The sequence below is a fragment of the Platalea leucorodia genome, assembly GCF_965183815.1.
Source record: "Platalea leucorodia genome assembly, chromosome: 7".
NCBI lineage: Eukaryota > Metazoa > Chordata > Aves > Pelecaniformes > Threskiornithidae > Platalea > Platalea leucorodia.
Genome location: NC_138829.1, coordinates 32752591 through 32765828, shown reverse-complemented (window position 1 = coordinate 32765828; position 13238 = coordinate 32752591).

Sequence of the window (13238 nt, the reverse complement as noted above, 5' to 3'; positions counted from 1 at the left end):
AGGCTTTGTGGCTCTCGGAACCCTAACCCTAACCCTAATTGTAATGGGAGCTTAGATTTTTGGCCGAGGTCCGCAGGTGCGTGGCTGGTGGGGATGGGAAAGGTGTGGAGGGAGCAGTGTTGGTGCAGTGCCGTGCTCCCCTTGGCGTGCCTTTGGCAGCGCCAGTGTCCCTGGAGCTGTAGGCTTTGTGGCTCTCTGAACCCTAACCCTAACCCTAATTGTAATGGGAGCTTAGATTTTTGGCCGAGGTCCGCAGGTGCGTGGCTGGTGGGGATGGGAAAGGTGTGGAGGGAGCAGTGTTGGTGCAGTGCCGTGCTCCCCTTGGCGTGCCTTTGGCAGCGCCAGTGTCCCTGGAGCTGTAGGCTTTGTGGCTCTCTGAACCCTAACCCTAACCCTAATTGTAATGGGAGCTTAGATTTTTGGCCGAGGTCCGCAGGTGCGTGGCTGGTGGGGATGGGAAAGGTGTGGAGGGAGCAGTGTTGGTGCAGTGCCATGCTCCCCTTGGCATGTGTTTGGCAGCGCCAGTGTCCCTGGAGCTGTAGGCTTTGTGGCTCTCGGAACCCTAACCCTAACCCTAATTGTAATGGGAGCTTAGATTTTTGGCTGAGGTCCGCAGGTGCGTGGCTGGTGGGGACGGGAAAGGTGTGGAGGGAGCAGTGTTGGTGCAGTGCCATGCTCCCCTTGGCGTGTCTTTGGCAGCGCCAGTGTCCCTGGAGCTGTAGGCTTTGTGGCTCTCGGAACCCTAACCCTAACCCTAATTGTAATGGGAGCTTAGATTTTTGGCCGAGGTCCGCAGGTGCGTGGTTGGCGCAGACGGGAAAGGTGTGGAGGGAGCAGTGTTGGTGCAGTGCCGTGCTCCCCTTGGCGTGCCTTTGGCAGCACCAGTGTCCCTGGAGCTGTAGGCTGTGTGGCTCTCTGAACCCTAACCCTAACCCTAATTGTAATGGGAGCTTAGATTTTTGGCCGAGGTCCGCAGGTGCGTGGCTGGTGGGGATGGGAAAGGTGTGGCGGGAGCAGTGTTGGTGCAGTGCCGTGCTCCCCTTGGCGTGCCTTTGGCAGCGCCAGTGTCCCTGGAGCTGTAGGCTTTGTGGCTCTCTGAACCCTAACCCTAATTGTAATGGGAGCTTAGATTTTTGGCCGAGGTCCGCAGGTGCGTGGCTGGTGGGGATGGGAAAGGTGTGGAGGGAGCAGTGTTGGTGCAGTGCCGTGCTCCCCTTGGCGTGCCTTTGGCAGCGCCAGTGTCCCTGGAGCTGTAGGCTTTGTGGCTCTCTGAACCCTAACCCTAACCCTAATTGTAATGGGAGCTTAGATTTTTGGCCGAGGTCCGCAGGTGCGTGGCTGGTGGGGATGGGAAAGGTGTGGAGGGAGCAGTGTTGGTGCAGTGCCGTGCTCCCCTTTAGGTGCCTTTGGCAGCGCCAGTGTCCCTGGAGCTGTAGGCTTTGTGGCTCTCTGAACCCTAACCCTAACCCTAATTGTAATGGGAGCTTAGATTTTTGGCCGAGGTCCGCAGGTGCGTGGCTGGTGGGGACGGGAAAGGTGTGGAGGGAGCAGTGTTGGTGCAGTGCCGTGCTCCCCTTGGCGTGCCTTTGGCAGCGCCAGTGTCCCTGGAGCTGTAGGCTTTGTGGCTCTCTGAACCCTAACCCTAACCCTAATTGTAATGGGAGCTTAGATTTTTGGCCGAGGTCCGCAGGTGCATGATTGGTGCAAATGAGAAAGGTGTGGAGGTAGCAGTGTTGGTGCAGTGCCGTGCTCCCCTTGGCGTGCCTTTGGCAGCGCCAGTGTCCCTGGAGCTGTAGGCTTTGTGGCTCTCGGAACCCTAACCCTAACCCTAATTGTAATGGGAGCTTAGATTTTTGGCCGAGGTCCGCAGGTGCATGGTATGCGCAGAGGGGAAAGGTGTGGAGGGAGCAGTGTTGGTGCAGTGCCGTGCTCCCCTTGCCGTGCCTTTGGCAGCGGCAGTGTCCCTGGAGCTCTAGGCTTTGTGGCTCTCTGAACCCTAACCCTAACCCTAATTGTAATGGGAGCTTAGATTTTTGGCCGAGGTCCGCAGGTGCGTGGCTGGTGGGGACGGGAAAGGTGTGGAGGGAGCAGTGTTGGTGCAGTGCCGTGCTCCCCTTGGCGTGCCTTTTGCAGCGCCAGTGTCCCTGGAGCTGTAGGCTTTGTGGCTCTCTGAACCCTAACCCTAACCCTAATTGTAATGGGAGCTTAGATTTTTGGCCGAGGTCCGCAGGTGCGTGGCTGGTGGGGATGGGAAAGGTGTGGAGGGAGCAGTGTTGGTGCAGTGCCGTGCTCCCCTTGGCGTGCCTTTGGCAGCGCCAGTGTCCCTGGAGCTGTAGGCTTTGTGGCTCTCGGAACCCTAACCCTAACCCTAATTGTAATGGGAGCTTAGATTTTTGGCCGAGGTCCGCAGGTGCATGGTATGCGCAGAGGGGAAAGGTGTGGAGGGAGCAGTGTTGGTGCAGTGCCGTGCTCCCCTTGCCGTGCCTTTGGCAGCGGCAGTGTCCCTGGAGCTCTAGGCTTTGTGGCTCTCTGAACCCTAACCCTAACCCTAATTGTAATGGGAGCTTAGATTTTTGGCCGAGGTCCGCAGGTGCGTGGCTGGTGGGGACGGGAAAGGTGTGGAGGGAGCAGTGTTGGTGCAGTGCCGTGCTCCCCTTGGCGTGCCTTTTGCAGCGCCAGTGTCCCTGGAGCTGTAGGCTTTGTGGCTCTCTGAACCCTAACCCTAACCCTAATTGTAATGGGAGCTTAGATTTTTGGCCGAGGTCCGCAGGTGCGTGGCTGGTGGGGACGGGAAAGGTGTGGAGGGAGCAGTGTTGGTGCAGTGCCGTGCTCCCCTTGGCGTGCCTTTGGCAGCACCAGTGTCCCTGGAGCTGTAGGCTGTGTGGCTCTCTGAACCCTAACCCTAACCCTAATTGTAATGGGAGCTTAGATTTTTGGCCGAGGTCCGCAGGTGCGTGGCTGGTGGGGATGGGAAAGGTGTGGAGGGAGCAGTGTTGGTGCAGTGCCGTGCTCCCCTTGGCGTGCCTTTGGCAGCCCCAGTGTCCCTGGAGCTGTAGGCTTTGTGGCTCTCTGAACCCTAACCCTAATTGTAATGGGAGCTTAGATTTTTGGCCGAGGTCCGCAGGTGCGTGGCTGGTGGGGATGGGAAAGGTGTGGAGGGAGCAGTGTTGGTGCAGTGCCGTGCTCCCCTTGGCGTGCCTTTGGCAGCACCAGTGTCCCTGGAGCTGTAGGCTTTGTGGCTCTCTGAACCCTAACCCTAACCCTAATTGTAATGGGAGCTTAGATTTTTGGCCGAGGTCCGCAGGTGCGTGGCTGGTGGGGATGGGAAAGGTGTGGAGGGAGCAGTGTTGGTGCAGTGCCGTGCTCCCCTTGAGGTGCCTTTGGCAGCGCCAGTGTCCCTGGAGCTGTAGGCTTTGTGGCTCTCTGAACCCTAACCCTAACACTAATTGTAATGGGAGCTTAGATTTTTGGCCGAGGTCCGCAGGTGCGTGGCTGGTGGGGACGGGAAAGGTGTGGAGGGAGCAGTGTTGGTGCAGTGCCGTGCTCCCCTTGGCGTGCCTTTGGCAGCCCCAGTGTCCCTGGAGCTCTAGGTTTGTGGCTCTCTGAACCCTAACCCTAACCCTAATTGTAATGGGAGCTTAGATTTTTGGCCGAGGTCCGCAGGTGCGTGGTTGGCGCAGACGGGAAAGGTGTGGAGGGAGCAGTGTTGGTGCAGTGCCGTGCTCCCCTTGGCGTGCCTTTGGCAGCGCCAGTGTCCCTGGAGCTGTAGGCTTTGTGGCTCTCTGAACCCTAACCCTAACCCTAATTGTAATGGGAGCTTAGATTTTTGGCCGAGGTCCACAGGTGCGTGGCTGGTGGGGATGGGAAAGGTGTGGAGGGAGCAGTGTTGGTGCAGTGCCGTGCTCCCCTTGGCGTGCCTTTGGCAGCGGCAGTGTCCCTGGAGCTGTAGGCTTTGTGGCTCTCTGAACCCTAACCCTAACCCTAATTGTAATGGGAGCTTAGATTTTTGGCCGAGGTCCGCAGGTGCGTGGCTGGTGGGGATGGGAAAGGTGTGGAGGGAGCAGTGTTGGTGCAGTGCCATGCTCCCCTTGGGGTGCCTTTGGCAGCGCCAGTGTCCCTGGAGCTGTAGGCTTTGTGGCTCTCGGAACCCTAACCCTAACCCTAATTGTAATGGGAGCTTAGATTTTTGGCCGAGGTCCGCAGGTGCGTGGCTGGTGGGGACGGGAAAGGTGTGGAGGGAGCAGTGTTGGTGCAGTGCCGTGCTCCCCTTGGCGTGCCTTTGGCAGCGCCAGTGTCCCTGGAGCTGTAGGCTTTGTGGCTCTCTGAACCCTAACCCTAACCCTAATTGTAATGGGAGCTTAGATTTTTGGCCGAGGTCCGCAGGTGCATGATTGGTGCAAATGAGAAAGGTGTGGAGGTAGCAGTGTTGGTGCAGTGCCGTGCTCCCCTTGGCGTGCCTTTGGCAGCGCCAGTGTCCCTGGAGCTGTAGGCTTTGTGGCTCTCTGAACCCTAACCCTAACCCTAATTGTAATGGGAGCTTAGATTTTTGGCCGAGGTCCGCAGGTGCATGGTATGCGCAGACGGGAAAGGTGTGGAGGGAGCAGTGTTGGTGCAGTGCCGTGCTCCCCTTGCCGTGCCTTTGGCAGCGGCAGTGTCCCTGGAGCTCTAGGCTTTGTGGCTCTCTGAACCCTAACCCTAACCCTAATTGTAATGGGAGCTTAGATTTTTGGCCGAGGTCCGCAGGTGCGTGGCTGGTGGGGACGGGAAAGGTGTGGAGGGAGCAGTGTTGGTGCAGTGCCGTGCTCCCCTTGGCGTGCCTTTTGCAGCGCCAGTGTCCCTGGAGCTGTAGGCTTTGTGGCTCTCTGAACCCTAACCCTAACCCTAATTGTAATGGGAGCTTAGATTTTTGGCCGAGGTCCGCAGGTGCGTGGCTGGTGGGGATGGGAAAGGTGTGGAGGGAGCAGTGTTGGTGCAGTGCCGTGCTCCCCTTGGCGTGCCTTTGGCAGCGCCAGTGTCCCTGGAGCTGTAGGCTTTGTGGCTCTCGGAACCCTAACCCTAACCCTAATTGTAATGGGAGCTTAGATTTTTGGCCGAGGTCCGCAGGTGCGTGGCTGGTGGGGACGGGAAAGGTGTGGAGGGAGCAGTGTTGGTGCAGTGCCGTGCTCCCCTTGGCGTGCCTTTGGCAGCGCCAGTGTCCCTGGAGCTGTAGGCTTTGTGGCTCTCGGAACCCTAACCCTAACCCTAATTGTAATGGGAGCTTAGATTTTTGGCCGAGGTCCGCAGGTGCGTGGCTGGTGGGGATGGGAAAGGTGTGGAGGGAGCAGTGTTGGTGCAGTGCCGTGCTCCCCTTGGCGTGCCTTTGGCAGCGCCAGTGTCCCTGGAGCTGTAGGCTTTGTGGCTCTCTGAACCCTAACCCTAACCCTAATTGTAATGGGAGCTTAGATTTTTGGCCGAGGTCCGCAGGTGCGTGGCTGGTGGGGATGGGAAAGGTGTGGAGGGAGCAGTGTTGGTGCAGTGCCGTGCTCCCCTTGGCGTGCCTTTGGCAGCGCCAGTGTCCCTGGAGCTGTAGGCTTTGTGGCTCTCTGAACCCTAACCCTAACCCTAATTGTAATGGGAGCTTAGATTTTTGGCCGAGGTCCGCAGGTGCGTGGCTGGTGGGGATGGGAAAGGTGTGGAGGGAGCAGTGTTGGTGCAGTGCCATGCTCCCCTTGGCATGTGTTTGGCAGCGCCAGTGTCCCTGGAGCTGTAGGCTTTGTGGCTCTCGGAACCCTAACCCTAACCCTAATTGTAATGGGAGCTTAGATTTTTGGCTGAGGTCCGCAGGTGCGTGGCTGGTGGGGACGGGAAAGGTGTGGAGGGAGCAGTGTTGGTGCAGTGCCATGCTCCCCTTGGCGTGTCTTTGGCAGCGCCAGTGTCCCTGGAGCTGTAGGCTTTGTGGCTCTCGGAACCCTAACCCTAACCCTAATTGTAATGGGAGCTTAGATTTTTGGCCGAGGTCCGCAGGTGCGTGGTTGGCGCAGACGGGAAAGGTGTGGAGGGAGCAGTGTTGGTGCAGTGCCGTGCTCCCCTTGGCGTGCCTTTGGCAGCACCAGTGTCCCTGGAGCTGTAGGCTGTGTGGCTCTCTGAACCCTAACCCTAACCCTAATTGTAATGGGAGCTTAGATTTTTGGCCGAGGTCCGCAGGTGCGTGGCTGGTGGGGATGGGAAAGGTGTGGCGGGAGCAGTGTTGGTGCAGTGCCGTGCTCCCCTTGGCGTGCCTTTGGCAGCGCCAGTGTCCCTGGAGCTGTAGGCTTTGTGGCTCTCTGAACCCTAACCCTAATTGTAATGGGAGCTTAGATTTTTGGCCGAGGTCCGCAGGTGCGTGGCTGGTGGGGATGGGAAAGGTGTGGAGGGAGCAGTGTTGGTGCAGTGCCGTGCTCCCCTTGGCGTGCCTTTGGCAGCGCCAGTGTCCCTGGAGCTGTAGGCTTTGTGGCTCTCTGAACCCTAACCCTAACCCTAATTGTAATGGGAGCTTAGATTTTTGGCCGAGGTCCGCAGGTGCGTGGCTGGTGGGGATGGGAAAGGTGTGGAGGGAGCAGTGTTGGTGCAGTGCCGTGCTCCCCTTTAGGTGCCTTTGGCAGCGCCAGTGTCCCTGGAGCTGTAGGCTTTGTGGCTCTCTGAACCCTAACCCTAACCCTAATTGTAATGGGAGCTTAGATTTTTGGCCGAGGTCCGCAGGTGCGTGGCTGGTGGGGACGGGAAAGGTGTGGAGGGAGCAGTGTTGGTGCAGTGCCGTGCTCCCCTTGGCGTGCCTTTGGCAGCGCCAGTGTCCCTGGAGCTGTAGGCTTTGTGGCTCTCTGAACCCTAACCCTAACCCTAATTGTAATGGGAGCTTAGATTTTTGGCCGAGGTCCGCAGGTGCATGATTGGTGCAAATGAGAAAGGTGTGGAGGTAGCAGTGTTGGTGCAGTGCCGTGCTCCCCTTGGCGTGCCTTTGGCAGCGCCAGTGTCCCTGGAGCTGTAGGCTTTGTGGCTCTCGGAACCCTAACCCTAACCCTAATTGTAATGGGAGCTTAGATTTTTGGCCGAGGTCCGCAGGTGCATGGTATGCGCAGAGGGGAAAGGTGTGGAGGGAGCAGTGTTGGTGCAGTGCCGTGCTCCCCTTGCCGTGCCTTTGGCAGCGGCAGTGTCCCTGGAGCTCTAGGCTTTGTGGCTCTCTGAACCCTAACCCTAACCCTAATTGTAATGGGAGCTTAGATTTTTGGCCGAGGTCCGCAGGTGCGTGGCTGGTGGGGACGGGAAAGGTGTGGAGGGAGCAGTGTTGGTGCAGTGCCGTGCTCCCCTTGGCGTGCCTTTTGCAGCGCCAGTGTCCCTGGAGCTGTAGGCTTTGTGGCTCTCTGAACCCTAACCCTAACCCTAATTGTAATGGGAGCTTAGATTTTTGGCCGAGGTCCGCAGGTGCGTGGCTGGTGGGGATGGGAAAGGTGTGGAGGGAGCAGTGTTGGTGCAGTGCCGTGCTCCCCTTGGCGTGCCTTTGGCAGCGCCAGTGTCCCTGGAGCTGTAGGCTTTGTGGCTCTCTGAACCCTAACCCTAACCCTAATTGTAATGGGAGCTTAGATTTTTGGCCGAGGTCCGCAGGTGCGTGGCTGGTGGGGATGGGAAAGGTGTGGAGGGAGCAGTGTTGGTGCAGTGCCGTGCTCCCCTTGGGGTGCCTTTGGCAGCGCCAGTGTCCCTGGAGCTGTAGGCTTTGTGGCTCTCTGAACCCTAACCCTAACCCTAATTGTAATGGGAGCTTAGATTTTTGGCCGAGGTCCGCAGGTGCGTGGCTGGTGGCGATGGGAAAGGTGTGGAGGGAGCAGTGTTGGTGCAGTTCCATGCTCCCCTTGGCGTGTCTTTGGCAGCGCCAGTGTCCCTGGAGCTGTAGGCTTTGTGGCTCTCTGAACCCTAACCCTAACCCTAATTGTAATGGGAGCTTAGATTTTTGGCCGAGGTCCGCAGGTGCGTGGTTGGCGCAGACGGGAAAGGTGTGGAGGGAGCAGTGTTGGTGCAGTGCCGTGCTCCCCTTGGCGTGCCTTTGGCAGCACCAGTGTCCCTGGAGCTGTAGGCTGTGTGGCTCTCTGAACCCTAACCCTAACCCTAATTGTAATGGGAGCTTAGATTTTTGGCCGAGGTCCGCAGGTGCGTGGCTGGTGGGGATGGGAAAGGTGTGGAGGGAGCAGTGTTGGTGCAGTGCCGTGCTCCCCTTGGCGTGCCTTTGGCAGCCCCAGTGTCCCTGGAGCTGTAGGCTTTGTGGCTCTCTGAACCCTAACCCTAACCCTAATTGTAATGGGAGCTTAGATTTTTGGCCGAGGTCCACAGGTGCGTGGCTGGTGGGGATGGGAAAGGTGTGGAGGGAGCAGTGTTGGTGCAGTGCCGTGCTCCCCTTGGCGTGCCTTTGGCAGCGCCAGTGTCCCTGGAGCTGTAGGCTTTGTGGCTCTCGGAACCCTAACCCTAACCCTAATTGTAATGGGAGCTTAGATTTTTGGCCGAGGTCCGCAGGTGCGTGGCTGGTGGGGATGGGAAAGGTGTGGAGGGAGCAGTGTTGGTGCAGTGCCGTGCTCCCCTTGGCGTGCCTTTTGCAGCGCCAGTGTCCCTGGAGCTGTAGGCTTTGTGGCTCTCTGAACCCTAACCCTAACCCTAATTGTAATGGGAGCTTAGATTTTTGGCCGAGGTCCGCAGGTGCGTGGCTGGTGGGGATGGGAAAGGTGTGGCGGGAGCAGTGTTGGTGCAGTGCCATGCTCCCCTTGGCGTGCCTTTGGCAGCCCCAGTGTCCCTGGAGCTGTAGGCTTTGTGGCTCTCTGAACCCTAACCCTAATTGTAATGGGAGCTTAGATTTTTGGCCGAGGTCCGCAGGTGCGTGGCTGGTGGGGATGGGAAAGGTGTGGAGGGAGCAGTGTTGGTGCAGTGCCGTGCTCCCCTTGGCGTGCCTTTGGCAGCGCCAGTGTCCCTGGAGCTGTAGGCTTTGTGGCTCTCTGAACCCTAACCCTAACCCTAATTGTAATGGGAGCTTAGATTTTTGGCCGAGGTCCGCAGGTGCGTGGCTGGTGGGGACGGGAAAGGTGTGGAGGGAGCAGTGTTGGTGCAGTGCCGTGCTCCCCTTGGCGTGCCTTTGGCAGCCCCAGTGTCCCTGGAGCTCTAGGTTTGTGGCTCTCTGAACCCTAACCCTAACCCTAATTGTAATGGGAGCTTAGATTTTTGGCCGAGGTCCGCAGGTGCGTGGTTGGCGCAGACGGGAAAGGTGTGGAGGGAGCAGTGTTGGTGCAGTGCCGTGCTCCCCTTGGGGTGCCTTTGGCAGCGCCAGTGTCCCTGGAGCTGTAGGCTTTGTGGCTCTCTGAACCCTAACCCTAACCCTAATTGTAATGGGAGCTTAGATTTTTGGCCGAGGTCCGCAGGTGCGTGGCTGGTGGGGACGGGAAAGGTGTGGAGGGAGCAGTGTTGGTGCAGTGCCGTGCTCCCCTTGGGGTGCCTTTGGCAGCGCCAGTGTCCCTGGAGCTGTAGGCTTTGTGGCTCTCTGAACCCTAACCCTAACCCTAATTGTAATGGGAGCTTAGATTTTTGGCCGAGGTCCGCAGGTGCATGATTGGTGCAAATGAGAAAGGTGTGGAGGTAGCAGTGTTGGTGCAGTGCCGTGCTCCCCTTGGCGTGTCTTTGGCAGCGCCAGTGTCCCTGGAGCTGTAGGCTTTGTGGCTCTCTGAACCCTAACCCTAACCCTAATTGTAATGGGAGCTTAGATTTTTGGCCGAGGTCCGCAGGTGCATGGTATGCGCAGACGGGAAAGGTGTGGAGGGAGCAGTGTTGGTGCAGTGCCGTGCTCCCCTTGCCGTGCCTTTGGCAGCGCCAGTGTCCCTGGAGCTCTAGGCTTTGTGGCTCTCTGAACCCTAACCCTAACCCTAATTGTAATGGGAGCTTAGATTTTTGGCCGAGGTCCGCAGGTGCGTGGCTGGTGGGGATGGGAAAGGTGTGGAGGGAGCAGTGTTGGTGCAGTGCCGTGCTCCCCTTGGCGTGCCTTTGGCAGCGCCAGTGTCCCTGGAGCTGTAGGCTTTGTGGCTCTCTGAACCCTAACCCTAACCCTAATTGTAATGGGAGCTTAGATTTTTGGCCGAGGTCCGCAGGTGCGTGGCTGGTGGGGATGGGAAAGGTGTGGAGGGAGCAGTGTTGGTGCAGTGCCGTGCTCCCCTTGGCGTGCCTTTGGCAGCGCCAGTGTCCCTGGAGCTGTAGGCTTTGTGGCTCTCTGAACCCTAACCCTAACCCTAATTGTAATGGGAGCTTAGATTTTTGGCCGAGGTCCGCAGGTGCGTGGCTGGTGGGGATGGGAAAGGTGTGGAGGGAGCAGTGTTGGTGCAGTGCCGTGCTCCCCTTGGGGTGCCTTTGGCAGCGCCAGTGTCCCTGGAGCTGTAGGCTTTGTGGCTCTCTGAACCCTAACCCTAACCCTAATTGTAATGGGAGCTTAGATTTTTGGCCGAGGTCCGCAGGTGCGTGGCTGGTGGGGATGGGAAAGGTGTGGAGGGAGCAGTGTTGGTGCAGTGCCATGCTCCCCTTGGCGTGTCTTTGGCAGCGCCAGTGTCCCTGGAGCTCTAGGCTTTGTGGCTCTCGGAACCCTAACCCTAACCCTAATTGTAATGGGAGCTTAGATTTTTGGCCGAGGTCCGCAGGTGCGTGGCTGGTGGGGATGGGAAAGGTGTGGAGGGAGCAGTGTTGGTGCAGTGCCGTGCTCCCCTTGGCGTGCCTTTTGCAGCGCCAGTGTCCCTGGAGCTGTAGGCTTTGTGGCTCTCTGAACCCTAACCCTAACCCTAATTGTAATGGGAGCTTAGATTTTTGGCCGAGGTCCGCAGGTGCGTGGCTGGTGGGGACGGGAAAGGTGTGGCGGGAGCAGTGTTGGTGCAGTGCCGTGCTCCCCTTGGCGTGTCTTTGGCAGCGCCAGTGTCCCTGGAGCTGTAGGCTTTGTGGCTCTCGGAACCCTAACCCTAATTGTAATGGGAGCTTAGATTTTTGGCCGAGGTCCGCAGGTGCGTGGTTGGCGCAGACGGGAAAGGTGTGGAGGGAGCAGTGTTGGTGCAGTGCCGTGCTCCCCTTGGCGTGCCTTTGGCAGCGCCAGTGTCCCTGGAGCTGTAGGCTTTGTGGCTCTCGGAACCCTAACCCTAACCCTAATTGTAATGGGAGCTTAGATTTTTGGCCGAGGTCCGCAGGTGCGTGGTTGGCGCAGACGGGAAAGGTGTGGAGGGAGCGCTGTTGGTGCAGTGCCGTGCTCCCCTTGGGGTGCCTTTGGCAGCGCCAGTGTCCCTGGAGCTGTAGGCTTTGTGGCTCTCGGAACCCTAACCCTAACCCTAATTGTAATGGGAGCTTAGATTTTTGGCCGAGGTCCGCAGGTGCGTGGCTGGTGGGGATGGGAAAGGTGTGGAGGGAGCAGTGTTGGTGCAGTGCCATGCTCCCCTTGGGGTGCCTTTGGCAGCGCCAGTGTCCCTGGAGCTGTAGGCTTTGTGGCTCTCTGAACCCTAACCTGAACCCTAATTGTAATGGGAGCTTAGATTTTTGGCCGAGGTCCGCAGGTGCATGGTATGCGCAGACGGGAAAGGTGTGGAGGGAGCAGTGTTGGTGCAGTGCCGTGCTCCCCTTGGCGTGCCTTTGGCAGCCCCAGTGTCCCTGGAGCTGTAGGCTTTGTGGCTCTCTGAACCCTAACCCTAACCCTAATTGTAATGGGAGCTTAGATTTTTGGCCGAGGTCCGCAGGTGCATGGTATGCGCAGACGGGAAAGGTGTGGAGGGAGCAGTGTTGGTGCAGTGCCGTGCTCCCCTTGGGGTGCCTTTGGCAGCGGCAGTGTCCCTGGAGCTGTAGGCTTTGTGGCTCTCTGAACCCTAACCCTAACCCTAATTGTAATGGGAGCTTAGATTTTTGGCCGAGGTCCGCAGGTGCGTGGCTGGTGGGGACGGGAAAGGTGTGGAGGGAGCAGTGTTGGTGCAGTGCCGTGCTCCCCTTGGCGTGCCTTTGGCAGCGCCAGTGTCCCTGGAGCTGTAGGCTTTGTGGCTCTCTGAACCCTAACCCTAACCCTAATTGTAATGGGAGCTTAGATTTTTGGCCGAGGTCCGCAGGTGCGTGGCTGGTGGGGACGGGAAAGGTGTGGCGGGAGCAGTGTTGGTGCAGTGCCGTGCTCCCCTTGGCGTGTCTTTGGCAGCGCCAGTGTCCCTGGAGCTGTAGGCTTTGTGGCTCTCGGAACCCTAACCCTAATTGTAATGGGAGCTTAGATTTTTGGCCGAGGTCCGCAGGTGCGTGGTTGGCGCAGACGGGAAAGGTGTGGAGGGAGCAGTGTTGGTGCAGTGCCGTGCTCCCCTTGGCGTGCCTTTGGCAGCGCCAGTGTCCCTGGAGCTGTAGGCTTTGTGGCTCTCGGAACCCTAACCCTAACCCTAATTGTAATGGGAGCTTAGATTTTTGGCCGAGGTCCGCAGGTGCGTGGTTGGCGCAGACGGGAAAGGTGTGGAGGGAGCGCTGTTGGTGCAGTGCCGTGCTCCCCTTGGGGTGCCTTTGGCAGCGCCAGTGTCCCTGGAGCTGTAGGCTTTGTGGCTCTCGGAACCCTAACCCTAACCCTAATTGTAATGGGAGCTTAGATTTTTGGCCGAGGTCCGCAGGTGCGTGGCTGGTGGGGATGGGAAAGGTGTGGAGGGAGCAGTGTTGGTGCAGTGCCATGCTCCCCTTGGGGTGCCTTTGGCAGCGCCAGTGTCCCTGGAGCTGTAGGCTTTGTGGCTCTCTGAACCCTAACCTGAACCCTAATTGTAATGGGAGCTTAGATTTTTGGCCGAGGTCCGCAGGTGCATGGTATGCGCAGACGGGAAAGGTGTGGAGGGAGCAGTGTTGGTGCAGTGCCGTGCTCCCCTTGGCGTGCCTTTGGCAGCCCCAGTGTCCCTGGAGCTGTAGGCTTTGTGGCTCTCTGAACCCTAACCCTAACCCTAATTGTAATGGGAGCTTAGATTTTTGGCCGAGGTCCGCAGGTGCATGGTATGCGCAGACGGGAAAGGTGTGGAGGGAGCAGTGTTGGTGCAGTGCCGTGCTCCCCTTGCCGTGCCTTTGGCAGCGGCAGTGTCCCTGGAGCTGTAGGCTTTGTGGCTCTCTGAACCCTAACCCTAACCCTAATTGTAATGGGAGCTTAGATTTTTGGCCGAGGTCCGCAGGTGCGTGGCTGGTGGGGACGGGAAAGGTGTGGAGGGAGCAGTGTTGGTGCAGTGCCGTGC